This window comes from Cynocephalus volans, chromosome 11, assembly GCF_027409185.1.
Source record: "Cynocephalus volans isolate mCynVol1 chromosome 11, mCynVol1.pri, whole genome shotgun sequence".
NCBI lineage: Eukaryota > Metazoa > Chordata > Mammalia > Dermoptera > Cynocephalidae > Cynocephalus > Cynocephalus volans.
This window is the reverse complement of record NC_084470.1, coordinates 81,400,809-81,426,694: the sequence shown is the minus strand read 5'-3', so window position 1 is coordinate 81,426,694 and position 25,886 is coordinate 81,400,809. Positions and strand designations below refer to the sequence as shown.

Genomic DNA, 25,886 nt, shown 5'->3' with positions numbered 1-25,886 from the left:
TTTATCAGTTACCCAGTCTGTGATATTCTGTTGTAGCAGCAGAAAAAGCTAAGACACCGAGTGTTCAGCTGCCAGTAGTGATTTCTCATATGGCTGATTCTAATTAGACCTGACATCATGTGCCGTAACTTCTCCAAGTTACTGAAATAATACAATCGCATTTCTAAACACACTGAAAAATGCAGAGTGAGAAGTAACCTTTTATCTCACAGTACAGAAAAAAACCCCAGTTATGCTTTGGATGTATGCCTTATGTGTACTATATGTGTATGTGCATTAGAGAGAAAATGAAATGAGAATGTGTGCTTATACACACACATATTTTTAAAAAGGATCATGTTTTTCCTGGTATACTGTAGCCTAATTTTACTTAGCAGTGTACCTTAAACAATATCTCTTGTCATTAGGTAGTTTTTGGCCTCGGGGCTTTTAATTGCTTTGTAGTATTTGACATACAGCTATACCATAATTCCTTTTACCTATCACTATTGTCATTTTTACCATTACAAATAATGTGGTTTTGAAAATCTTTGTATGTAAATCCTTTGGCCTATTTATGCATTTTCCTTAAGAAAAATGTTTAGAATTGGAGTGTTCGTGCCATCACTATGGATATCTCCCCAGAAAAGTGGTGACTATTGTTTTTCCACAGATAATACCTGAGCAAATCTTTTTCCTGCCCCTTCACTAGTAAGGAGCTGTATTAGTCCGTTTCTGTTGCTTATAACAAAATACAAAGAACTATGTCATTTCATAAAGAAAATGAAATCTATTGCTTACGGTCTCAGACGCTGGGAAGTCCAAAGTCCAGGGAACACATCTGGGAAAGATTTCTTTGGTAGTGACTTCAGTGATGGCAAAAATATCAGAATAGAGAGAGCAGGAGTTCAAATTCCTCATTCCCTCTCCTTTTAAAGCCTTCCAAACCATACCCCTGACCACCGTTATTAATCTATTTGCTACTGCACAGTCCTACAATCCAATCACCTCTTCAAGGCCCCACTTTTCAATTACCATAATAGGATTTTTCACCCTCAGCAGTTAGAGTGGGGATTAAGCTTCTAATATATGAAACTTGGGGACAATTCAAGCTTCAGTGAGTTTGGGGAGGACATAATTCAATCCACTACAGGGGCATTTTTAACCTTTGCCATGTTGTTGAGTAAAAAATGGCACCTCGTTATTTACATGAGTAGTTGTTTGATATCTAAGTGGGTCGAACCTTGTTTCATTTTTTGTTAGCCAGTCGTATTTCTTCTTTGGTGCAATGCTTGTTACTTTCCCTGTTATTGAGTTGGTGGGTTTATCTCTTTCTTATTGATGTAGGAAATCTTCATTGATGTTAGAGATATCAACCTTTTCAACTTTGTTGCAAACACTTATTCCCATGTATGGTTTGCTTTTCCTGAGAGTTGAGAGATACAGATCATAAATGATATGGCAGAAAACTATAGTGCTGCCCCTGAGTCTTTCCCACCTCCTTGGCCCGCACTTAGAAACAGACATCGTAGGCTCGGCCTGGCCAGCCCTGGAGCCTGTGCCGCCTCGGCCTTTAGGTGCCACCTGCTCTGTTATTCAGCTCGGGTTGGTATTTGGCTTTATAATTGTTCCGAGGTCATCTTGTGTACATCATCTCATTGGAGAGACAGTGAATTTTCCATGGATGGGGACCATATGCAAATGTCTCCACAATGGACACCATTTCTTTTGTTTTCTCTTTCTTTTCTCTACCTGCCTGCACACGAGTTCCATGGTGGGTGGCTGTGTCAGTTCATGGTGGTCTTGGGGCAGATACTTGTCACATGTAAGTGAATTAATTGGCCATCCAGAATATGGTTGAGTGCCTCTTATATGTCAGATCTAAGCAGATAGATGAGTGCTCATTTCAGAGGGATTGTGTTGGCAAGTCTGTTGTGAATTGGTTGGTCTCTTAATCTAGTGCAACTTTATTTTTTGCCTCAAATATTTAAATGGAATTCATTTTTCCTCACACTAACTTTACCTCCTATTGTTTAAAAAAAAAAAGACATATAAAAACCACCTATAAACTTACACAACTGAAAACTGTATGTTCTTCTAATACCCAGTAAATTTCTGATGATGAAAATAAATAACCTTTATCTAATAAATTCTTAAATACCATTTAAATTAAATAAATAATAATTAGTATTCTAAGTTTCAAGCTTCAAAGACTTGATAAATTTGATGGAGCATCTTTTACAAGATGGATAGTTTGAAAATTTTGATTTTCAGGCTGATAGGTCTACTGGTTTGTCAAATAGAATTTTAAAAAAAAAATTTGATTAACCAGTGTTCTGCAATTTTTCTTTGGGAGGGTTATTTTGTGTGTTATTATTTCTACCCAGTGTATTGTACTCCAGTTCTATTAAAACAACAACAAACTTGACACAGTAAAGAAAGTTGCCTGAATTAAATTCTATGACTTTTAATTGTGATCTAAATTCTACACCTTGAATCCTGAATCAAAGTCTATAACATTAAGGGACCAGAGTTTGTTTAAAGGGTTCCATCAGAGGGACACTTCATATCTCAAGTGCCCCAAATGATTATTTATGGAAAACCGCTTACACACAGTGGCATCTGTATATAGAAGTACAGCTTAGTTCTTAATTAAAAGAGCAAAGTCTTTGCCTTCAGCTCCGTAATTTCATACTTTTAAATTTCGAACCACCTCCCTTGGGTGTCAAGCTATCTTGGAATAGGAATAGGATTTGGCTGTAAGTGAAAAACTTGATAGAATATCATTTCCAAAGAGCCAGGAGCACTTGTTGGAGTTGCTGCAAACTCTCCTTTTCATATCACGAGTATACTCATGTAAGAACATGGTTGCTTTGGTTTTTTCCCATACTTAATTTAAGGGAAGCCCTTTTGCTTATTTCCCCACATATCAATCATGTTGTTAATTAATATCATGAAAAATTAAATTATATGACTGCACATAGGTGATACTGAAACAGTTATCTTTATTTATAAAATCTAGTGACTTACATAAGACCTCCTTAATAAAAAGCAGTATGTTTTGGAGATGGGAAAAGAGGTTTGTAGTCGCAGTGCGTTGTTGAGTCAGAGCATGACTTCATTTCTTGAACATGAAGCACTTGGAAGATGGAGTATTTACAGAGTATGTCAGATCTGTAATCACCAAACAATAATAACTTGGCAGAAGCTGCTCCAGTTAATAATGGCTGTCCGGGAAGGAGTGTTCACATACATGTCAGCCCCAAATTGAGTCCGCTAGTGTGGTTGAGAAGTTGACTCCAGAAAAATAACATTCTCTGTTTGGAACCAGGAAGGTTGTCATGGAGATGGAAATCTTCCTGGTACCATAAAAACCCAGCCTGTCATCTGACTTGAGCCTTGTATTTGCACAGGTGGTTCTCCTAGCTGAGAAGGACTGAGCAAAACAAATCTATTCTTCTGAATGATGCCTTTATGTGCCCAAAAGAATATGTTTTCTTTCTTTAGCCCCTCAATTAATGACCCATTATCTGCTAATCGAATCACATGTAAATATTATGTGAGTTCATTTGTTATACTAAACTTGCTAACTAACCCTGTATTCCTACGTGTATAACCATATAACTTTTAATTAACGGTGAGAATGAGGAGCCTTGGATAGTCATCTGGGGAGAATAAGAATATAAGAATATACCCACAAAAGACAGCACACATACACAGCCAACAGTGTAATATTAATTTCCATTTAATAAAGAAAGCAGGAGTATGGATAACTGGATGTCTAGCACGTGCCCTGTGACTTTGGGATACTGTGTTCACATCTCTATTCACTGCAGAAAAGAAATAACATGGCTGGGATTTCTGTTTCACTGAGTTATGTTTCAGATGCAGAGGTCGTGTACATAAGACAAAAACGCATCTGTCCAAGTTCTCCCTCACCCCCTCTTGCTTTCTTGCCTATGTGTCAGAGAGCAGAACTTGATCTATGCATAAATTTGGTATAAAAGCTTTAATTGTAGGTTTTTTATTTCAGTCTGTGATGCCTTTCTGCCTCAAAGAAATTCAAAGCTTGTACCAAGTTTCTCAAGACACATTCACAGTTGCGTTGAGAGAGTTGAGTTCAGACAATAAATGCTGTGTTGTATTTTTGGAAACGTGCTTGTATTCTGTCATTTAAGACTTTGCAAAGTGCATGGGGAAAAGCACTAGATGATGTCCTCTATAATCAAAAACTACCAAACTAAGCAAAAGAAGGATTTTTCATTGTTCTTTGGATAAGCCTGAGTAAACAGCAGGTGGGAATAACATTTTGCATAAACCATTATGGATAATAGACTGATTTTACATGAAGAAATTGCCTTTTTTTTTTTTTAAGGCTGGATTTTAAAGAATGAAATCATACTTCCTTGAGGTTTAAAAACAAAGAATTATTGTATGTAATGTTAGACTTTGATTATACATTCCCAGATGTTTAACCCACCCATCATTTGTAAATGGAACTCATACCAGATTAATGACCTCAGTAATCTTCGGGTAAGTAAAGGACCACTTATATCTGTGCTTGTAAAGGTAGCACCTAATAGAAAAGAAATTGAAGGAACTGTTAAAACAAGTCTAGATTCAGCTTATAAAGGAAGCAGTGGTATCTAAAACTAGTTTAGTTTCTTTTAAAAAGACTGGATTACCAAAGTTCTTCATGATGGTATTTAATGTTTATAATAAAACGTTAAAGTTTTAATGTTGAGATCAAGAAGGCATTGAGATAACATTGCTTTATTTGAAACAAGAAAACTACTAACAGTGTTAGTATAACATTCTTTGACCAGTAGTATTCATATACCCAGCCCCAGTAATGCAAAACCACAACTGTTTTGCACCTGTCTCTTTTGTGATAAAGAATCTCATTTTTCTTATTTATTTAAACAGGATCGAAATTGCTATCCTGGAGGAAGGTGTTGTGAGTAAAACGTTGGCACATCTGTGCCAGTAGGTGGCACTCTGGTACCACAGGTCTTGATCTTTCCTTTCCATGAGAGAGACTTGGGCTATAGTTTCACTGTACACCACACTCTAGTATTTTCTGTGAATTGCCACATAGCTGATCTTTAGAAATACCTGGCCCCCGAGGGATTTGCTTTTCATCTGACTGCTTAACATCCTTGACCAAGCTGCCTGCTCTGTAGCTGTACAGTTGAAACGTGTCATTTCTTACAGTTGCCTGATTTCATGATGCCAGTTCCAGAACATAACATACCACAACATAGGAACTCTGATCATGCAGCGTTACTTAAGGGGAAGGTGAGGGAGATGGGGAAGGGGAACTGCTATAGTACAAGAAAATTCAGAAAGATGAATATTGAATAGAATGGATGAACATTGAGGGAAATAATTTTAGTTGTCAGTGGCCTTCCCTTATGGAGAACTAAGTATCATTTCTCAGATTCATGTGACAGTTCCCCTCTTATGGGAAGCCATTTATTTAGACATTAAAGAACATCATTATGAAAATGGAATCTTTTTTTTTTATATATATAAAAAAGCCTATCATTTTGACTGCAACCAAGTTATAATTTTGACTGAAAACATAATTATACCTTAGACAAAGGTTTAACACTTGATTCTGTGCCATGATTCTTCATCATGATCTTGATTCTGTATCAGGAGCCAACTAAATCATGATTCATGTCGAGTAGCACCTTTTTTTCTCTCACATTGCCTACCATTGTGTTTTTCTGTTTGCTTAATAGCACAGCTCTAGGGAAAAGGTTTTATTTAGTCTACAAGCTAGAGACAATTCAAGGAGTTTCGTTTTCCGATGGATTGTTACAGCATTTAGATGTCAATGTCACCCACCTTGTTCTCACCAAATATGGAGCCAGAGGGTCAAATTGAACAAAAATTTCCTTTGACACACTGAGAGCCTAGTGTTGTATCCACTTCTCTTTCCAAGGTTGTCGTTTCTGCTTTTTGTATGGTAAGTACTCAGTAGATATTTGATGAATGAATCATTGCCAGATTAGAAGTGTGAGAGAATGAAAATACAAGAGTCTCCTGCAGTCATCAGGGTGAGTGATAAAAATGGCCTGTGTGGGGAATGATGGGGAAGCTGGAGACAGGATGGACGTGTCCTACTTGGGAGGCAGTTTCCACAGAGCCTACGAAGAAACTATGGGAACATGTGCATTAAAAGTCGATGAGAGCCTGAGTGGAGGGCCTCACCTCTGAAGCCTGTGTCCCAGTTGGCAGTGGAAGGGACTTGGAAAGATGCCCTTAGTCAGGTGGGGAGTTGGTATGATTTGAATCAGAGGTGGTAAGGAGGTTAGTCTCTCTCTCTGCTCCACCATTTTCACAATGTGATACTCTGCTGTCACTGTCACCACCACTGAAACCCTCACCAGGTGTGTTCTCTGGATTTTGGACTCCCCAGCCTCTGAAACTGTAAGTAATAAATTTCATTTTATTTATAAAGTACCCAGTTCCAAGTATTTTGTTATTAGCAACGAAAGCAGGCTAATACAGGTGGAAATCGAGTGAGGAAGTTGGTTTGGTTATTAAGAGCCCCACAGCAAACCAAGGCAGCTATGGTTTTGCATTTGGGTTTTGCAACTTTGATCGGGTTTGTGATGTCGTAGCTAAATTTCAGCAAGAGTTTCTAATATAATGATAACCTGTCCAAATACTTGCAAAGATTTCAAGTGTTTCTGAATTGCCTACCTGGGCTTTGGGAGGGAAAGAGAAGAGAAGGTGGAATATAAAAAAAATGTGCTTGCTCTTGAGAAATTTAGAGTCTGTCTTGGGAGATCAGACTTGCATATAGGAGGCAAAATCCAACCAAACTAAACAAGAAAAAAAAGGAATAACTCAAAGTGAGCAGAAGGGTTGGTTGATAGATTCTCGTCGTTAGTTTAAAGGGGATGACCTAGCTTGGGCAGAGGTGGGAACTGGCAGGTGGGCCAGGCTAGGTAAGTAAGGTGGCAACATAAAAGGATGAGAAGCTTGCATTGAATCCAGTCTACAACAAGGAACCATTGTCGGGTGGGAGAAGAGCGTGTTAAAGCTGTGTTTTAAGAGGATTACTCTGGCAGTGACGCTGATATAGACTGGAGCCATGGCAATGGACATTCAGCAGTCCTGAGTGATTAGCTCACAGAGATCCGGGACCCAAAGTGAAATGCAGCACATTTCACGTGGAAATGAGCAGGGTAGGGGAAATATCAGAAAGGCCAAGTTAAAAGGCCAAGTTTGATCTTTATAGTAGACGTTTAAAAAACAAAAACAAAGGCTTCCCCCTGATATTCTTTGAAATCTCCATTCCTATGCCGACTGGGTTTTCCAACAGTAAAAGAGCTCTCTGACACTCAGTAACAGTGACAATCACAATAATGTTAGCTAATATCCACTGGGCTTTCTTTGTGGCTGGCTCTGGTCTAGACACTGAGCATGTATTAACTTAATTAATTATCACAACAACATTAGGTAGGTACTGTCGCTATCATCATTTTACAGGCAAAGAAATGCATCATGGAGAGATTATAGAACTGGCCCAAGAAGACACAGCTGGGAGGTAGCAAAAGGCAGTAGGGAATCTGGGGAAGGCTCCATGGTTCGTATCAGAGTTTGCCTCTTGTAATCTAACAGAAGCCTCCCCACACCCTCCAGGCTTGGACGTTCTGGATGATGTCATTTGGATGCAACAATATTGAAATTTCAGCAATTTCTTATCATCTAAGGGAATGGCTATGATAGTTTCAGAATTAGGAGAGTTCCAGAAAATCCAGAGCTTGTGGTCATTCATATATAGAGTCCCACCTCAGAGCCTTACACTGGTAGTGATAGATGCCTCTGAAGTGTCTTAGGTGATGAGTAGGTATCGGGACTCACCGGGGAGATGAGTGACTACAGGTCAGGTGTGAGAGCCTAGGTGGGGATGGCTCGTGGCCCAACCTCCACATGTGAAAACTATACGTTGTGGCCGTGTGAGTTACCAGCATCATCTAGGGCCAGCCTGGGCTTCGTCGGTTCATGACTTGGTCAGGGGTGGTCACTAATCACATTGGGTGGGTTTCAAGTGAAAACTCCATGAGATCAGGACTCACTGGTCTTGTTCACCAACGCGTCTATACTAGTGCAAGCAACAGTGCCTGGCACCTGCTATTTGTTGAAGGGAGCATGTTGTTGGCAGGTTACTAATGGGATCCAAGATACTCAGTAAAATTCTTGTTGAGCATATAGAACAAGCCGTGTGGTCATTTGTCCCTTTCGTGTAGTGTTCCTGGCCACTGGGAAGCCCCTGGTTGCAGCTCACCTCTTCACAAAGAAACAGAGCTGGTTCCTGCAATGCCAGGACAGTGGCACCTCAGTGTCCCCCTCAGAAAACAGCATCAAGTCTGACTAGTGATGCACACAGCCACCATGTGGCCCTGCCTGTTTGTGCTGTAGAAAGTTGACTTACTGTGAACCCTTGTGGATTTGGAGCATTTTACCCACTTCCTTTCTACTCCTGGCACGAAAAGGTGGAGTTACTTTACAGATAATAGCAAGTAATTGATTGTTTTAGATGCAGCAATTAGGAAAAAGTATTCAAATGTTTACCATTTTTCAAATATCTGGTTGTGTGGATTTTTTGTTTTGCTTTGTTTTAAATTTTTGAATGAAAGCAGTGTTTAAAGTCTTGTGTTCTCTTCTGATATGTAGATGGCAGCAGTAGTTTTGGAAAACTGTACCTACCACCTGCCCTCCCAAGACTAACCACTGAACATTACACTTACCCCAGCTGCTAAGACTCTTACCAAGTTAGTCAGGATTCAGATGAAGTCATCTATGGTGTCAGGAGGATAGAGGAAAGGAGACAGGGCAAGGAGGTATTTTCAAGGAGTGGCAGGGCTTGGTGATTTAGTGCATCTGGAAAGTGAGGGGAGAAAGATGACTTTTGTGTCTGTATGTGACAGAGGCAGATAACCCGGATCCATGGCCTTACTTTCTCTGAGGTGACTTCAGAAATGACAGATCTCTGTCTAGAGAAGAGGGAGGAGTTGTCACCCTACAGGCTCAGACGGTGTTAACTCAGCTTCCCAGACCCCACTACCCTTTCAGGTCTCTATTTGAAAATCAACCTGTCATACCTAAAGCTCTTCTCCCTTGGGGAAGGATTGGGGATAGGGGGTGTCTTGTGGGTTTGGGCTTATTATGCATTCACAAGGTTTGCCCACCTACTGTATACCCACCACTGTGCTGAGCTAAGGAGGTGCTGTGCCAGCCCTGGGTGAGTTTTCTTTCCTCTGTTATATTCTTGAAAATGTTCATGGAGGCAAATCAATTCCTGTGTGATTTCTTCATTGTGAAACTATTTAAGGTATAGTTGAAACAGAATTACCAATAAGTCAATAACTTTAAGCTGGATGATGGGTACGTGGGGTTTCATTACCCGATCTTCTCTACTTTTATGTGTGTTTGAAATTTTCCATAATAAGAAAAATATATTTTTTTTACAATGTGAATAATCACCTCTTTAAATCTTGAGCCTTTGGTGTTTTGAGTTTTCTTAAATTGGGATGTACCTATAATATCAGCAGTGATAGGTAATGAGGCACTTGCTTTAGGAAAGTAGCTGAACTCACAAAAATCTGATCATTCAGCTTAAGGAAGAATTTTCATGTATTTCCTCACTATTGATAAATATATCAGGAAAACCAGGACTGACACCCCACAGAAGCAGTTTCAACATTTACCTAACAGTCTTCCTGTCAAATGCATGTGTATTATGCTTTCCAAACACATGTTTTTTTTTATTTCTGAGTGTAAAAAGCAAACAGAACAGGGAAGCAAATGTTCCTGAATGGCTTTGTTTAAAATTAATCATATGCTTCCTTAAAGAAAGCAAAATAGACAAGCTCCAAACCCTCTCTAGAGTGTTTACCCAATTATTTTTAAGCTTGGAAAATAGGGCCCAGAGTGTACATTAGTCACATTGTAGCACCGTAGTCAAAATATAATTTAGGGACAAGCAGTTTAGCTCAATTGGTTAAAGCGCAGCCTTATAACTCTAAGGTCATGGGTTTGGTTCCCTATACTGGCCAGCCACCAATAAATAAATAAAAATAAAGCTTATCAAAATATAATTTAGTTCATTTGTTAACACATCAATACACTTGTGAATCTTAAAGTGCTGCCAGTTCCTGGGCCCGTATGTTAATGATTCTGTCCTACACTATGGCAGATATGGGGGGAGGGGAGAGAGGACAGTGTCTTCAGTTGTTTCCTTGAATATAGTTGGTAACGCTCAGCGAGCTTTTGATTATATAGTAAAACCTCACTATTATATGCTAATTTGAGGGAAAGACTGACATTTGGTAAGGCTTACAGTAAAATAATTTTTAAATCATGTGGGTTTTTCTTGTTTGTATTTTAATTTAATTTTTTTACCCAACTTTTTTTTGTTAGCTGTAAGAGTACATTTTTGTGTGTTGAAATGAATAAGGATGGATATTAAAATGAAATTGAGGAATTATTTTGAATCATGTTATGTGTGATAATGGTATGGTAGTTATGTGTTTTTTTGGTTTTTTAAGTCGTCTTTACTTAGAGACACATTATACTGTCTGCACTACATGTGTGTGCATTATTTTGTATGTATCATACATTTCATTTTAAAAATGAATGAAGTTCGTCTATATGGAGCAGTTTTGTTTTTTCAAATGCATATCTTGACTTGTGACTTAGGGCTTTACTTTGATGAATACATAATCCTTATAATTAATATATCAGTTAAGAGCAGATATATGGTGCTGAAATTCTGGGCGGTGGGAATGCGGAGGTTGGGAGTAAGGGCAAGGAACTAGGTCAAGTAAAAAAAAAAAAAAAGCTATGTTCAGTATCAGCTATGGTTTCTATCTTAAGGAAGCAATCTTTCTTAAAAACAGAGCAATTCTTGAAAAGCAAGAAAAGTGATCTGATCCTTAAAAAGTGGAGAAAAGACAACTTTAGTTCATATAATCTTTCTCTGGATCTGTATTTTTGCTGGTTGCCAATATCATGAAAGCCTACCTGGTTTAACAGCTATATGCCTGAAAAAGTGAGCATAAATCATCCCAAGAGAAGTCCTCGCTGTATGTAAAGAAGCTTATAGCTGGATGTTCATTGCAGCATTGTTTGTACTAGGGAAAAAGAAAATCAGAAACATCCTAAATGTCCATTAGCAGCAGAGTGGTTAAATAAAGTATGGAATTAAAAATAATGAGACAATAATGTATGTGCACTAAGAAAAGAAATCTAAGACATACTCTTGAGAAAGAAAAAAGTTACAAAATAATACATAATGTTTGATAGCATTTATGAGAGATACATTCCTACCAAACTATTTAGATTCATAAGTAAAAATGGGAGGTGGCACTCTAGATAGGTGACAGTGGTTTCTTCTTGGAAGAGGAGATGATATAAAGGAATTTTAGCTGTATCAGACATGTTTTAATTTTTTTTTTACAAGGAAAGTATATTTATGTATGATTTCTGTAATTAAAAATGCTGTTAAAAGGCAAACCACATGCTAAATGAATCTCTCTCTTGAAAGGAATTTTTAGTAAACCATTTTGTGAAGTGTTTTTTTTTTTTATTTATCTGTTTTGTAATATTGGATTTTTGTTTATTTGGTTCTTGAAAAGTAAGCTATATCTTCTATATTGTGGTAAATTAAGGAACCACAAATCATATTCTTCATTTTTAAAAAGTTATGCTCTTTAGATGTTGTCTTTTGGCATTAAATGGTGCATGGACCTGAAGAAGTAGATGATGTTGTCCCTAAAATAACACAGAAGACAAAGATCATAGGCAGGCAAAAATTATAAATTAAAGAAGCTAAAGAAAGAATTATATCCCAAACCAAGAGTTCTTAAATTTTCTGTTTCAATAAGAACAATTCATATGCAGTTGCCATAAAATTTTTTTGCAAATACTATTTCATAGGTTATAAATATTTCCCTTGATAAATGTTACATGAGGTATTTGAGTTTCTTTATTGGTGTTTTGGATGACAGCAAATGACCTTATATAAGGCAGACATAGATTTTATTCACACAACTTCCCAGGAGTAGCTTTGTGTAAACGTGTCAGGACTGTCTTGCTTTGAGCTTCACAATTAACCAAGAAAAGTGAGTTATTATAAAAGGAAATGGTTAGATTTGGACATCTGGCCAAAATTAGTTTTCTAATGAGTAATGTTAAAGATCTGTAACTACTAACATAAAGGTAACGAAAAATGGCCTTTTACTTTTTAACTCTCTGATTTTTATCTTTCTGGTTTTGTAGTAAGAAAGCCTTAGAATGAATTTAAGGTATTTATCTAACTTGTAGTACAGTGGTGGTCAGCGAAGGAAGATTATATTGGTCAGGATTCTCTGGAATGCATGTGTCAAAACCCCAGCCCAAATTGGCCTCAGCAGAAAACAAACAGCAATTTATTGGCTGAAGTAATGGAAAAATACAAGGATATCTAGCTTTAGGCTCAGCTAGATCTAGGTATTCAAGTCTTGTCATCTGACGGTATCTTTCCATTTCTTACTTGTGCTTTTAACTCTGATGGCTTTGTTTTGGGGCATGTTCTTCCCACAAGGTGGTAAAAGTGGCCCCTAGCACCTCCAAGATCAGTCCTATCAGTCCAACAACCCCAGTGGTATAAGCAAGTTCTTTTCTTAATAATTCCAGCAAAAATCCTAAGGAGGTCTCCTGTTGGCCCAGCTTAGGTCAGGTGCTATTCCTTAACCAATCACTGACTCCAGAGGTTTACAGTGATCTGATTGGCTAGACCTGAGGCACATGTGCATGAGTAAAGCAGTTTAAAAACAGAGTCAACTTCAGCTTAACCATGGTGAAGAGGAGGAGGGTTGATTGCCCAAGGGGAAATGAGGAGCTATTACCAAGATATGGGGCAGGCAGAAACAAGAGGCTTGCATTAGAGATACCAGGTATTTGAGTCTGCAGTCTGTCTGGTTTTCCCCATGTGCTCATCTTCTTGGGTTGTGTGTGTGTGAATGAGACACACACACACACACACACACACACACACAACCACACACACACACACACAACCACACACACAATCTTCCTGTGCCTCCATATCTACTAGGGTGTTAAATCACCCAGGTCTGGGGATGCTTCTGAAATGATACCTAACCTTCCATGTCACTGTTTTGGGGCCACATGCTTCAAGTATATGAGGTCATGAGTATTATCACTCTCTGTCTTCCCAGTTATTTTCTTTAGTCAGGTACTAGAGAATTTTCTTTTCATTACCTTGTCATACCTGTCCTCCCCACAGGTAAAATGTAAGAGTCTAGAGAGACCTCAGACATCACCCAGGCCATTGAGGCTCAATGTGGGCCTTAGAGAGCCTCAAGCTCCAGCAGAGGTCCCTCTGGGGTCAACGAGAAGGTACGAGTAAGAAGGGAAGCCAAGGAGAAGGCCTGGACATGGCCTCCCCACCCCCTTCAGATTTCACTGTGTGTAAAATTTTCCATGAGAAAAAAGTCTGCAAGGTTTAAGAAAAATAGAAAGGGTTGAAAACCTTTGTTTAGTCTAACCCTACAAGCGCTCATTTTTAAAAAGGCCCAGAAAGGCCCGGTGGCTTGCCTGTTCCCAGGCGTCACAGCCTCAGGACCACCCTACCTCCTCAAGGGCCTTATCTTTCCACCTTGCTCTAAGCTCCTGTGAAGAGGAGCATTCTTAAAACCTCTGCAGCCCCAGATCACAGAGCACAGTGCTATGCACATAGGCATTCTGTGAACTTTCTTCAGTTGTGCTTTGGATAATTGGTAAATCCCACATTTTCCAGAGCATATTTGGGGCAAGGGTCATAAACTCAAATGTGTCCTAGGGCCAGGGAGGCAAAGGATAAGAGTGGGGGGAGAGGAGGTGCTGTAGCAAGCTCACAGGCACACAGCCCCACCTGTGACACAGCCACTACTCAGAGCTGAGTGGTTATTGCCATGAGTCACAATGAGCCTGTGTCTGCCTGCACTTTCACATTTTTATGAGAAGACAGAAATCGGGACTTTTCTGTGAAATATTTTGATTATGTAGTGTTGGAAAACAATTTAGAAATTTCAGAGGCCCCTTTAAATTGGTATGAGGACCTGGTATGGCCCAGGAAAGAGATTCTAGGATTAGAGAATATGAAACATTGGTTGAAGGATTCTTTATTGCCAGTTCTTAGAATATTTGAGATTGCTGTTTTCAATGGTTTGTGTGTCTTTCTTTTGGAGGGAGGGGGGTCTGAAGAAACACATATCGAACATATAGTTTCCCAAATTCATTTGCTGCTAGAGCCATGGAGCATCCTGAGAGACAGTGCTTGGAATTAGACCTCTGGTCTAATTAAGAACCTTCCACACGAGGTTCTTCTTTCGTTTTTCACAGTGACTGGAAAGTCTCTTGATCTGAATTAACAAGCTCCCTTCTCCTATGACCTCATACTTGAAGTTTAAAATCTGAGTTGAGCAATGGGTACAAAACCCTGCTGACTATAAATTTGCATCCTCTTGAATTGGGCTCCCAGAAGCAAGTGTGTGGCCAGTAGAGCCAACCCAGAACCCAGCAGAGAGGTGAAAAACATTTAGACATCAAAATTCCCTTCCTAGCTGCCTGTTCGGTAGGGGAGGCCGTGAAAGGGTCCCTTGTGAACCATTGAGTCATTTATAGGCTAATCTTGTGCAATCCCTGAAGTAGGGAATGACATGGGCTGCAAGAATTCCTCCTAAGCACCCCGGAGAGAATTTCACCAATTTAAACTATGAGTTTCTGTAACCTGAGCAAGAGCCCGCATGGTGCAGAGGCTTATGCTGCCTGCCTGCCAGGAGGCCAGAGGGTCACACTTGTGAGCATGAGCAAACGGGGCTTTTGGGAATCGAACCTGCCTCCCTGAGCTTTCATGGAGTGAGTTGAACTGACCCTGAACTTGGAGGGTTTGCCTCGCAGGTTTTTGCTGGCCCCTGATAGTGTAGTTTTAGCCTGAAGGGAGCAGGAAAGAGAGGCCCTGTGCATTTAAGGACTGCTGTGCCCACACTTACCTCTGGCCAGGGAGTCCTTGGACTCTGTTTTCTTTGGCAGCCAACTGGGTCGGGTCGCTTGACTTCCTTTAAAGTTCAGGGGTACAGGGAGCAGTAGCCACTGCCTGCATTCCTTACTACAGAAGGCAGGCATGGGGTCTGCGGTCACTTACCTGCCAAAGAACCAGGCCTTTGTTAGTAAGGTCATTTTCAAGGGACTGTGCCTTAACAGCCAGCCTTTTCTCCTTAAGTGGGATTTCATGCTGATTCAGCGGTAAAAAAGAGTAAGCCCATACCCCCGACTTTTGTTGACTTTGCTCCTATTTGAATTTATAGCTGGAGAATTGGGGAAGAAAAAACTTTTATTCTGCCATTGGTACAAATGTAGCTGCGAGGACTTCGTCCACACTGGCTGCTATGCAGCTGCCCATCTCGAAAGAACTGCTCTTGCAGTGGGTGTAGAGAGGGCCAGGAGCCTTTCTCAGCCAAGTAGAGTATGGAGCTGAAAATCATTGGGATGTGCTGGTTGCATGTAGACAGCAAGATTCCTCGCAGGAGCATAGTTTTTTCTCCCCATGGTGCACTTGCAGAGTCTTGGGTTTCCACGTGCAGGGGTGAGAGTTGGTCCCTGATATCAAACAGTTAATACAGTGTTATGTCAGCGGTGCAAAGCATCAGTATGAGGCTCTCCCATTAAACCCAAGGGAGAGGCGTGCCCCACCAGGGCTGCAGGTGTGCTGGGGCGCGAAGATGAGATGAGTTGTTTGGAAAAAAATAATGTCTTTAAAGTTCTGCAGGGCAGATAGTGCCAATTAAAATCAGTTCATCAGGATTTTTTTTAGTCAATCCATATGTTCACATATGAAGAGTGATTATAAGTAACATGGCTGATTCTACCAGCTACTCAGAAAATCGGATCGTTATTTTGTAATCACATTTGTGGGTTTAGATGCCTGGGAAACATTCTGAACCATTGCTGCCTTGGGTGCCTGCAAGAATATTAGAAACTGCCTGTAAGCCCAGCTGGGACAATCTCGATGCTGTTTTCGGCCATGTGTAGTGCAGCTTCGTTCAGCCTTCCTCTAACCTCTCACTGCCTTAAGCTATTTCTGACAGACGGTGGGGTGAGAGGGTTTTATCTAACAGAGTTTGAGTATCTACCCTGTGCTGGGTGCCAGGAATATAGTGGCAAACAGGATCGGCCACATAATTTGCAGGGACCAGTACAAAATGAAAACGTGGGGCTCCACTGTTCAAAAAAGCAGGAGAAAGTGCCATTAATGGTACTAAAATATAAAGCTTTGCCTTTTCTTCTGTGGTCTCTCTGTCTACTTGTCATGGTGTTTTTATTTGCCGTTTAATGTCATGTTTCCTTGGACAGAGATATTCACAGGATAAATTCAAAGGGCCCTGCCCTGCAACTTGTCACATGCACAGCCACCAGCTGCTAGGTCACCCTCCTGCCACTGTGCCTTGGGTGGGGGTGGAGAAGTCCAGCTAGGTATCTCCCCATCCCCTGGGCCCACAGCCCTAATCTACAGCTGGTGGATGATCCCCAAGGGTGTTGCAGCCACTGTGCCAGGATGCATTAGGCACTCAGAAAACACTGTGATACTCCCATGCCCCACCCTGGATGTCACAGGCACACACACCTGACTCGAGACCTCCTGTTGCCCAGTCCCCACCCAGGATGGATGTCAGTAGCAGAGACAGGGAGGAGGAGACCAGGCAGGGTCTTAGGGGACTGCCTGTGAGCCAAGTCTCCAAGTCCCCAGTGCACGCTCCAGGGTCTCATCAGATTTCACTTACAAAACACAAATTCAAAGGTGACATTATTGAAAATGTCATGACAGCAACCACAGAGCATCAAGCCCCAAGCCTAGGGCCCTTCTGAGTGCATGAAGTCAGCCCTACTATAAAAAAGAGAAAGATAGTTGGGAAGATACCCTCTCCACCCCCACCACTAAAAATATAATTTCCACTAAGAGCTAGGCAAGAAATAAATAAGGACGTCAGGGCAAAGAAAAACTAAGAAGGTGAAAGACTTTTTAGAGATGGTAGGCAGGTGGCTTCTTGGATAAGTCATTTAAGCCAAGACTGAAGCTATGAGAAGGTGGCAGCCAAGGGAAGCCTTGGGGAAAAGATGGTTCCAGGAAGCGCACCACATGCAAAGGACCTGAGGTAGGAAAGAGCTTGGCTCTTCGGAGAAATTGAAAGGAGGTACTGGGGATTGGGGATGGAGGAGAAAAGTAGCCTGGGAGCAGATAGGAAAGACTGATAGAGGGCAGGCAGATGTTTGGATACAGGGAAGATTTTACTCATCCTAGCTCTCAGTTTGCCTAAGTGGTACCTGTGTCTTTCTACCCCTCACCATCTTGGAGTAATTCCTCCCTAAAAGGCACAGCCTTTCATCCCAAGGAAACCTTTAATAGAAAAATTTAGATTTTAGTTCACTCGTTGCCTTCAAAGGGGTACTTCATCTGGTGGCTAGCAGACCTGTGCTGCTGCATGGGCTGGCTGTTAATTTAAAAATCAAAACATGCTTTGCACCTTCCATTGGCCCCTTGAAATATAAAGGCTGAGTGCCTCCATCATGACCTTATGAAAAGAGCTTATCGAAAATTAGGGAAAATCAGCCCGCAGTAGGTATATAATGTGGTTTTTTCTGCATGCTGCTGTGAGATAAGAAAATGTTTTCTAGGCTTCTCACGAGGTGCTGTTTCTGGGAGGCCTTGCCCTATTGTGAAATGGCCTCAAAGGTGAATGCTTTAAGTAGGGAGCAGTAAAAGACCCCACTTGTGGCAGTGAGCAAGAAATCGTTGAGAAGGTCAGGTGGTTCCGAAAATGTTCTGCACTTGCCTCAAATAGTAACACAGGAATTATTCAGCTTACATAAGAGCTGTTTTCAGACACTTGGAGAAAATCAACATTGTGAATGTTTTCGTGTTGAATGGGGCATATCTGTTCGAAATTTGCAAAAAAAAAAAAAAAAAAAAAAAAAAAAAGGTTTTCTTTCAGCCAGAGAAGAAAGTTAGGGTCACAAGATAACCGAGCTCTGAAATGGCCTGGACAGTCTCAGCAGTAATTAGCTGGGATCAGGTAGTTGTGACATCTTCATCTCGTATACTGTAATGAACTGATTAGTCTACCTCTCAGAAGACAGCCTTCTCCTGAGAGCTGTTCAGAGTGAGTGTATAAAATAACTACTTAGGTTCCTCTGCCCCATTTTTTTATTTAAGTACTTATTATACTAGTGATTTTTCTCCCAGGGGTAAAAAAAATCATTTGTTTTCTTTTTAAAGAAGGACATGACTCTGTAACGATAAGACACAGAATTAAATGCTATTTGAATTCAGTAAAAAAAATTTTTTTGAGAAAGTGCCTTGAATTTCAGAATCTGAAATTGTCACTTAGGAAACATCTCTATAAATTTAGAGATATAAAAGTTACTGAAAAATACACAGCAAGTTGACATTTAGGTTCCCCTTTAAAAGTCAATTAATACTGGGGAATTTTTTTAATTATCTATGAAAATCTATTTGATGCCCATGTAGATGGGAAATTGTGAATACTTATGTTTTAACCAATTTATGGGGGGTGGAGGGCATGGTATAAAATACAGTGGGCATCAGCTTTGAAGCAAAAGACATTTTAACTAGACGAAGAAGACTCGCTTACCGTAGACCATAGGTTTAAAGCTATTTCTTTAGTTAATTCATTCATATCTTTCCAATCCCTTCAAAATAGTTTTCCTGATATGAAATAAAACATCTGACCTTTGACATGTCTTATGATAATGTTTAGATGTTGTCTGTGCCAATCTGCTGCTGGCAGTTTCATGGATAATCACAGAATTTATATTTTATCTCCCAGCCTCCCAATTTAACCAATGCTAAATGGGGAAATTTTCTTGGATCTGACAAATTAAATAAATGTACAGCTTTCTCTTTCTTTCTCTTTTTAAACTGTGGTAAAATATACATAATATTTACTATTTTAACCATTTTAAATGTACAATTTAGTGGCATTAATTACATTCACAATGTTGTACACCCTTACTATTATTTCCAAAACTTTTTATTACCCCCAAACAGAAACTCTGTAACCATTAAGCAAACGTATGGCTTTTTGCTTGTTGATTGGTCTTATGGAGCTGTTTTCAGCTTTTCTAAAAATCATTCTGGTCGGTGGAATGATTTTTTTCCCCTCCCACCTCATGCTACTCTCCAGTCTGTGAGTGTCCTGCCAGCCCTAAAGCTGTGGAAATTCCCAGCTGCACACTTGTGCCTGGATTGGAATCCCACCCCTCCCATCCATGGGCTCTTACACAGGCCATAGAACTTGGAGTTATTGCCCTTCAGGGTCAGATTCAAGCTGTTGACCTAAAAGTGAGCCATTCCTAGTCACCGGTATCTCCCAGACCCCACTGTCTGGTAATGTGCTTATTATCACTCAGCTTCCTTCACCACCCAGTCTGTCCTTGCAGTGCTCTTTCCCTGCTTCCTGTCACTTTATCCACTTACATTCCTCTGATGAAGATGAAGTTTTTGTGCACAAAAGCTGCTCGGCCACATCCCATGTTGTGTGCTGGCAAGGCATTGGTAATAGCTTTAAAATTCACTTAAAGAAATTGGAAACAGTGAGTCACGTGCAATCATTGCCAGACATGTTGTTAATTACTTGATAGAGATGCTATATGGGCTGCTTTTTGGTTGTAATTATAGGTTTTTATCATCCTTGATGGCATGTAAGTTTTCCACATTTCTTTATGAACATTACAAGTGGAGATAGATAGGCTAACACACATCTGATTTCCTGCTAATTTCCCCCAAATTGACTTAACATATTTAATTGTCATCCTTTGCACATCGCCTACATTTCTTTGGGAGCTGGCATTAAAAAACAAAACATTTTTCATGGTCTTATAGTTTAAAATTAGCATTTACTGCTACCGGTAAGTTTGGACTTGACAAAAATTTCATTCAGGAAGTCAATGGAAGATTAAAATACTATCACTTATCCTAAAATTAGAACTTAATTCTTTGTGTGCTTTGTAACTGTATTTGACTTTGAAGATGCCAGTGTTTTAGTAGCCAAATAGTGGTAGGAAAATTGCTTCAACCATGAAGAATGTGAAGTAGGAACAATATCTGAACCACTGAAAAATCCTTCGGTCATTGGTTTGAATTCTGTAAAGGTCTCACTCTGCAAAGAAGTAAAGAGTTTGAGGAAAGTATTTCTTATTCCATAATGATGGTGATGCTGTTAAGATATTAAATGGTGACTTTATTGAGTGCAGACCGAGTGTGTCAGACTTTTTTCTAGGGCCATGTATGTCTATCAAGTAGAATCATTTCATGCTCACAACAGTCTTGAGACAGGTATCTTCATTCTCCTTGTTTTGCAAGTCAGGTAACTGAGACTTATAAAAAGATCATTTTCATCACCCCTTTTGGGAAAAGGAAGTAAGGTTAGAGTATATGCCCCTTCTGGCTTCACTTTAAAGTTAAATTCACTCTTTCTGTTTTAACTTCATCTCACTTCCTTTAGAAGCACCTTGGCTCTCTGTTTTCAGGGGCCTCCCATTCTGCTCACAAAGAAAGCTTGAGCCTCCTTTGCACCAGTTTCTCAGACCTTAATATGCAAACACATCAACTGGGGATCTTGCACAGTGGCAGGTTCTCATTCATTTCCTCTGGAGAGGAGCCTCAGATTCTGAATTTCTAACAAGCTCATGGTGCCACTGGTGCTGTCGGTCTGTGGGCCACACCTTCCTCCCTTCAAGGTACTGCCACATCTCTCTCTCTCATCTTTTAATGCTAGTCAGCTTGAAAGAACAATCTATCCCTGCTTTCTTTTCTTACTCTCTGTGTCACAGGCTGGCTTCTTCCCCCACCCTCTATGAAGCTGTCTGGCAGAGGACATACAGGACTTTTCAGCCATCATATCCAGCAAGTACTGTCAGTTCTTACCTGACCCTCTGTCCTCTGGGGCATTTCACCAACTACCCCCCTTCATTGGAAAATGACCTTCTGACTGGCCCACTCTTGTGCATGCTCTGGGCAGTCTCATGACTTTGGCAACGCCAGACCACCCATGGCCCTGCTCCAGAGCCCATATCATATTCCCACCTGTCTCTAGGACATCTCTGCTCACATGTCAATATATGTCAAACCTAAGCTGTGTAAATTCAGACTCCTGCTCTCTCTCTTTTGACTTTCCTTCTTACTCACTCATCTGTCAATTCCTGCTGGTTCTAACTCTATCTGTCATATCATCTCCTCCTCTGCATATCCAGCCCAGACTTCCCATTACATTTGCCAAGACTGTTATACTTGCTTCCTTATTTCCTACCTTCCCTCCATTTTCTTCTTCCTCCAATTCTTCTTTTATAATATCTCCAAGCATCAACATTTTTCTAAAATCCTGATTTGATATATCTTTCCCTTATAAGAGAAAGCTCTGATGGCTCCTTATTAGAGAATACAGTTGCAGTTACTTTGTCTGGCCTCCAAGGCCCTTCACAGCCTCTCCCAGCTCCCACTTACTTCTCTAGCCTGCTCTGCCCGACCCAAACATTACACACGAGCCATACTGTCTCCCAAATTCATCTGACAATGCCCTGCTGCTGTGCCTTTATGTCTACTTTCCTCCACCTGGGATAGATACCCTTCCTAGCCTTGGCAGTTAAACACAACTCATCTTTTCACTGATGAGTTGCACCTTTCTTTTCTAGGTGTCACATTATCTACCTCACTTATATAGCATATGCAATTAATTTATGTCACCTCCATATTTACCTTTTAAAGAATAGGTATATATGTTAATTACATGGCAGCCCCTTCCCCCAGACAAGTGAGAGTTTCAGGAAACTTGAAATAGCATTATGATAGCATCTGGTGAATATAACAATAAATTTCTCCTCCTCTATAAACACTTTAGCATCTGTGAACCCAGGGCACATTTCTTCCCTGGGACAGCCAGCAGCACTGTGCAGATATGGTTGATGGAGCATCCCTCATGCAAAAACGCGTCTAGCTGGAAGACTTTATGTTAAGTGCTTTTTCTCACATCTTCATTATATTGACTTTACAAATGGGAGAGAGCAAGTTCAAGAAGGAACATCTCTAGGGCTTCTTGAAGACTGCTTCAGAATGAAGCTCTTCCCTAACACTTGTAGATTTTTCTTGGTGACATTCTCCCCTCTGAGTGCTTTGATCAGCCACTTGGATGCCGGGTATTGCTATGACAATCACAGTAATCTTTTCTTCTTTAATTGACCTCCTCTGAAGCAAAGAGAAAGTTTCATCTTCTTCCCTGGATTATAAAGTGAAGGCAAGGCATGCGTGTTTGTTCTAATGTTTTCTAATGCACTACAGTTTAATTTACTGTAAAACAAGTACGATCAAGAGCAATTCCCTGAGCCTTATGGTGTCCAAAGAAAAATCCTGGATGCCTAATGATGAAAGTGGAAGAGGGGTGCTTACTTTGGATTGACCCGTGGCATATAGGATAGCTTCCGAACCTACCCTGCAGAAAGGATGTGGTCTGTCCTCAGAAACAGTCCAAGACTCCATAAATGCTCTTACTACATAATAGTGTCTTATGACAACCCAGGATCATTCACTTTTATTGTTGAGGAGCTGCCCAGGCCAGTCCTGTGGAAATCCTGTGACACTGCCCCATGTCCTTAGAGTGTGTTTAGGTATTGAACTGAGCTTGTTCAGGAGAATCCAAGACAGAGGAGAGCTTTCTCTTAGTACATCCCACAGGTACAAAATCATCACCTTTAGGGTACACAATGGTTTTAAAAAATGGAGTTGAAGACCATCATAAATTAAAAAAAAAAAAAACTCAAATGCTTTAAGAATCCAGGTGGTATACATATAATTTGGCCATTCTAAGATAGCCTAGACAAGTGATGGTCATTGTGGACAAATAGGAGAGTTTGTGTCCATCTAAAATTGTCCACTAATTTTTTTTTTTTTTAAAGAAAAGAGTTGAGACTGCCTAGTGGAGTCATCTCCAGTGAGTTGAAGCTACACCTCCTTTTCTTGTGGTCATCCTTTACAGATGGGTCTGGGGTTCTGGGTTCCTGTGTTAACATGTCAAAATGTGCTTTCTCTTAGAAACAGAGTTGTAACAATCTAATGAACTAGACCTGGGATGGTGTTAATATAATTGCTCTTGAAATAGATCATGAATTCAATTAAATAGTACAATTAAATAGATACATATCTGTGAAAAATGAACTTGATAAGGGAGCAGCTAACTCTTCCATGCTCCTATCACATGCCTGCATCAGACTAGTGAGATGACTAGTCAGTCAACACGTTTTTATCCTCAGAGACCCCCATGGCTTCAAAGTCTTCCGGATGTATCACTACAGGCAGCCACTGCCAATCAGTCATAGATGTCCTTAATGTTAAACTATTTGCCATCCTTGTATAATGGAAAGAACACTAGGCAGGACATCCTGATGCTACCATTAGCTAGCTTTGGTGATGGGGGTGGGGGTTGGGTTTTTATTTTTGTTTCTTTCGGTCTTCTTCACTCTTCTGGGCCTTTCTGTTTTTCCTCTATAAAATGACTGGATAATCCCTGATACCCTTTATATTTTTAAAATTACACCCTAAGTTTTATGAACAGCCTGTGCATAATTGAAATATTTTATTTTGTTTTTTTCCAAGGGTAAGAAATAAGAATAGGAGATTTGCTGCTCATGAACTCAGTGGATGTCCATGTGTCCAGCTCTTTGTCTTGTAGGAGATAGAATCCTGTCATCCAGCCTTTTTATTAAGTTTAATACATTGTGTTCTCTCCATTTTTTTTTTTGTTGTTGTTGTTGTTGCTGTTATTTTAAAGTAAGGGGAAAAGACTATCTCTGAAGTGATATACTTCTGGATGGGCAGTATGACCCATTCACCCTCTGGTAATCCCTAATCAATGTACATGGTCTTTTTTGTCAAAGGGCTCAGAGCCATGAGGAAATCCCTTAAGAACCAGAAACCCATGTGCGTAGTGGTGAAGAGCACAGATATCTGCATCAAGACAGACTGGAGCCGATCCCAGTTCTGCCATTTATTAGACTGTCATGACCTTGGGGCAAATCACTTACCCAAGCTCTCATTCCTTAGCTGTAAATTAAGAATAATATGAGTGTCTAATTCTTAGAATGATCGGATGGAGTTACATGAGATGATGCATGTAAATAATTGTCAGTGTCCCCAAGAAAGTAAAGTACAGAAGCTGCTTGTCCCTTACTTTAATGGGAGAGAAAATGTTATGGTATATGTTAAGAAAGCAAATCTGCATATGGGGCACCAGTCACTACTATACGTGTACTGGGTTGGGAGCAAGGGCATGGAGTAGGACACTAGCTTGTTAGACTGATCAGTCACCTGGTTGTGCTGTTGTGCTGGATGCTGGGGATACAGAATGGATCAAGGAAAAGCCCCCACTCCTAAGGAGCACACAGTGTAGTGGAGAGGGAGGTGGGCATATCACCCATCCTTCTCATGAGCAAGTGCTGTTACAGAAGCAAGCGTGGACTATGGGCGACAGGATAGAGAGGAGGGCCAGGGGAGAACTTTCTAAGTCAGGCTTGAGAGCTGACTAGAGAGTGTGTCCAGAAAAGAGCAGGATGGAGTATGCATTCAGCATGGTTTAGAAGAGAGTTACATAAAGAAGCTAAACTAAAATTGTGAAGTCTCTCCCAGCAGAGAGACCCTCTGCGTGTGCAGAGGACGAAAGGTTTGAGTCTACTTGCCTGGATCTCGAAGTGCCACCATTTCTACAGAGCCAGAATTCGGAGGATCAAGGGAAGTGGTGAAAACCAGATCATGAAGGGCCTGCCCTGGGTGCTGAGTGCTAAGAGGTTTGGAGTCTTTCAGATGTCACAGCCTGTTGGCCACCATTTTGACAAAGTGGCTTCAGCCAAGCTAGCCTTCACACCCCAGTGGTTTTAGGATCGGGGTGCTCTCTGACAGGCAACCACAATGGCCGAGGGCAGACACAGTTTGGTGAGGGGGAGTATTGATAGAGTTATTAATAGTTAGACCCTGGTCTCAGTTCTTACCCCAAGGATGGTGGTTTGAACTTCTCTTTATTGGATTGCCCCCAATAAAGCCACATTACAGACAAGAGTTTATTGGAACACCTGGTGCCTGCATCTATTTTAGAAATTATATTCCAGTACGCTACACCGTCCCTTGCACTCTGCCTTATCATCTACCCCTCCACTCCATTTCACCTCTGGCTTTGCCAAATACCACCACCTACAGCCATGTATGATTCGTGTTTTTCTTTTTTATTGAATACATAAAATCTACCACATTTGTGAAAACTGAGTTGAGCTTCAACCCTAAGGAATTGGGAACATGGGCCTAGAGTGGGGTATGGCAAGAGAGACAGTATTCATCTGGTCTTCTCCACCCACCTGATCATGCTGTTTGATGGGGCAGAGACCAAAGGAAAAGGGAAGAGCTTGGGCCTGGTTGTCAAAGATATTTTTACAAAGACATTTTGAGGCAGCTTCTGGTGGCCTCCCAAATTGTGATCAGCTTCTCAGGCTGAGCCCACACATCGACCACAGGTTTGACCAACTCAACAGGTGCCTGCCCTGGTTGTAGCAACTGAGCGGTGGGAGGATGAGTCCCCCTAGGTGTTCTCGGAGGTTAGTGAATGTGGCCAAGTGGTGGAATACCAGTGCAAAGGAAACTCACCTGGTCAGCCTCAGGACAGAGTGTGCTGGCAAAAAGAAACCATCCTTGCAAGAGAGAATTGAGGTCAGGTTCTGCTAATTGCTCCTTTTACAACTCAAAAACGCTGACAAACAGAAGGAATTTAACTTTCCTCCCTTGGAGGCCAAAA

At 40.7% G+C, this 25,886-nt stretch overlaps 1 protein-coding gene across 2 annotated transcripts in view; it reads left to right on the top strand.

Moving 5' to 3' along the window:
* The window catches only part of PDZRN3 (PDZ domain containing ring finger 3), a 231,254-nt gene that overhangs the window by 117,069 nt on the left and 88,299 nt on the right, over positions 1 to 25,886 (top strand). The window lies entirely within an intron of this gene.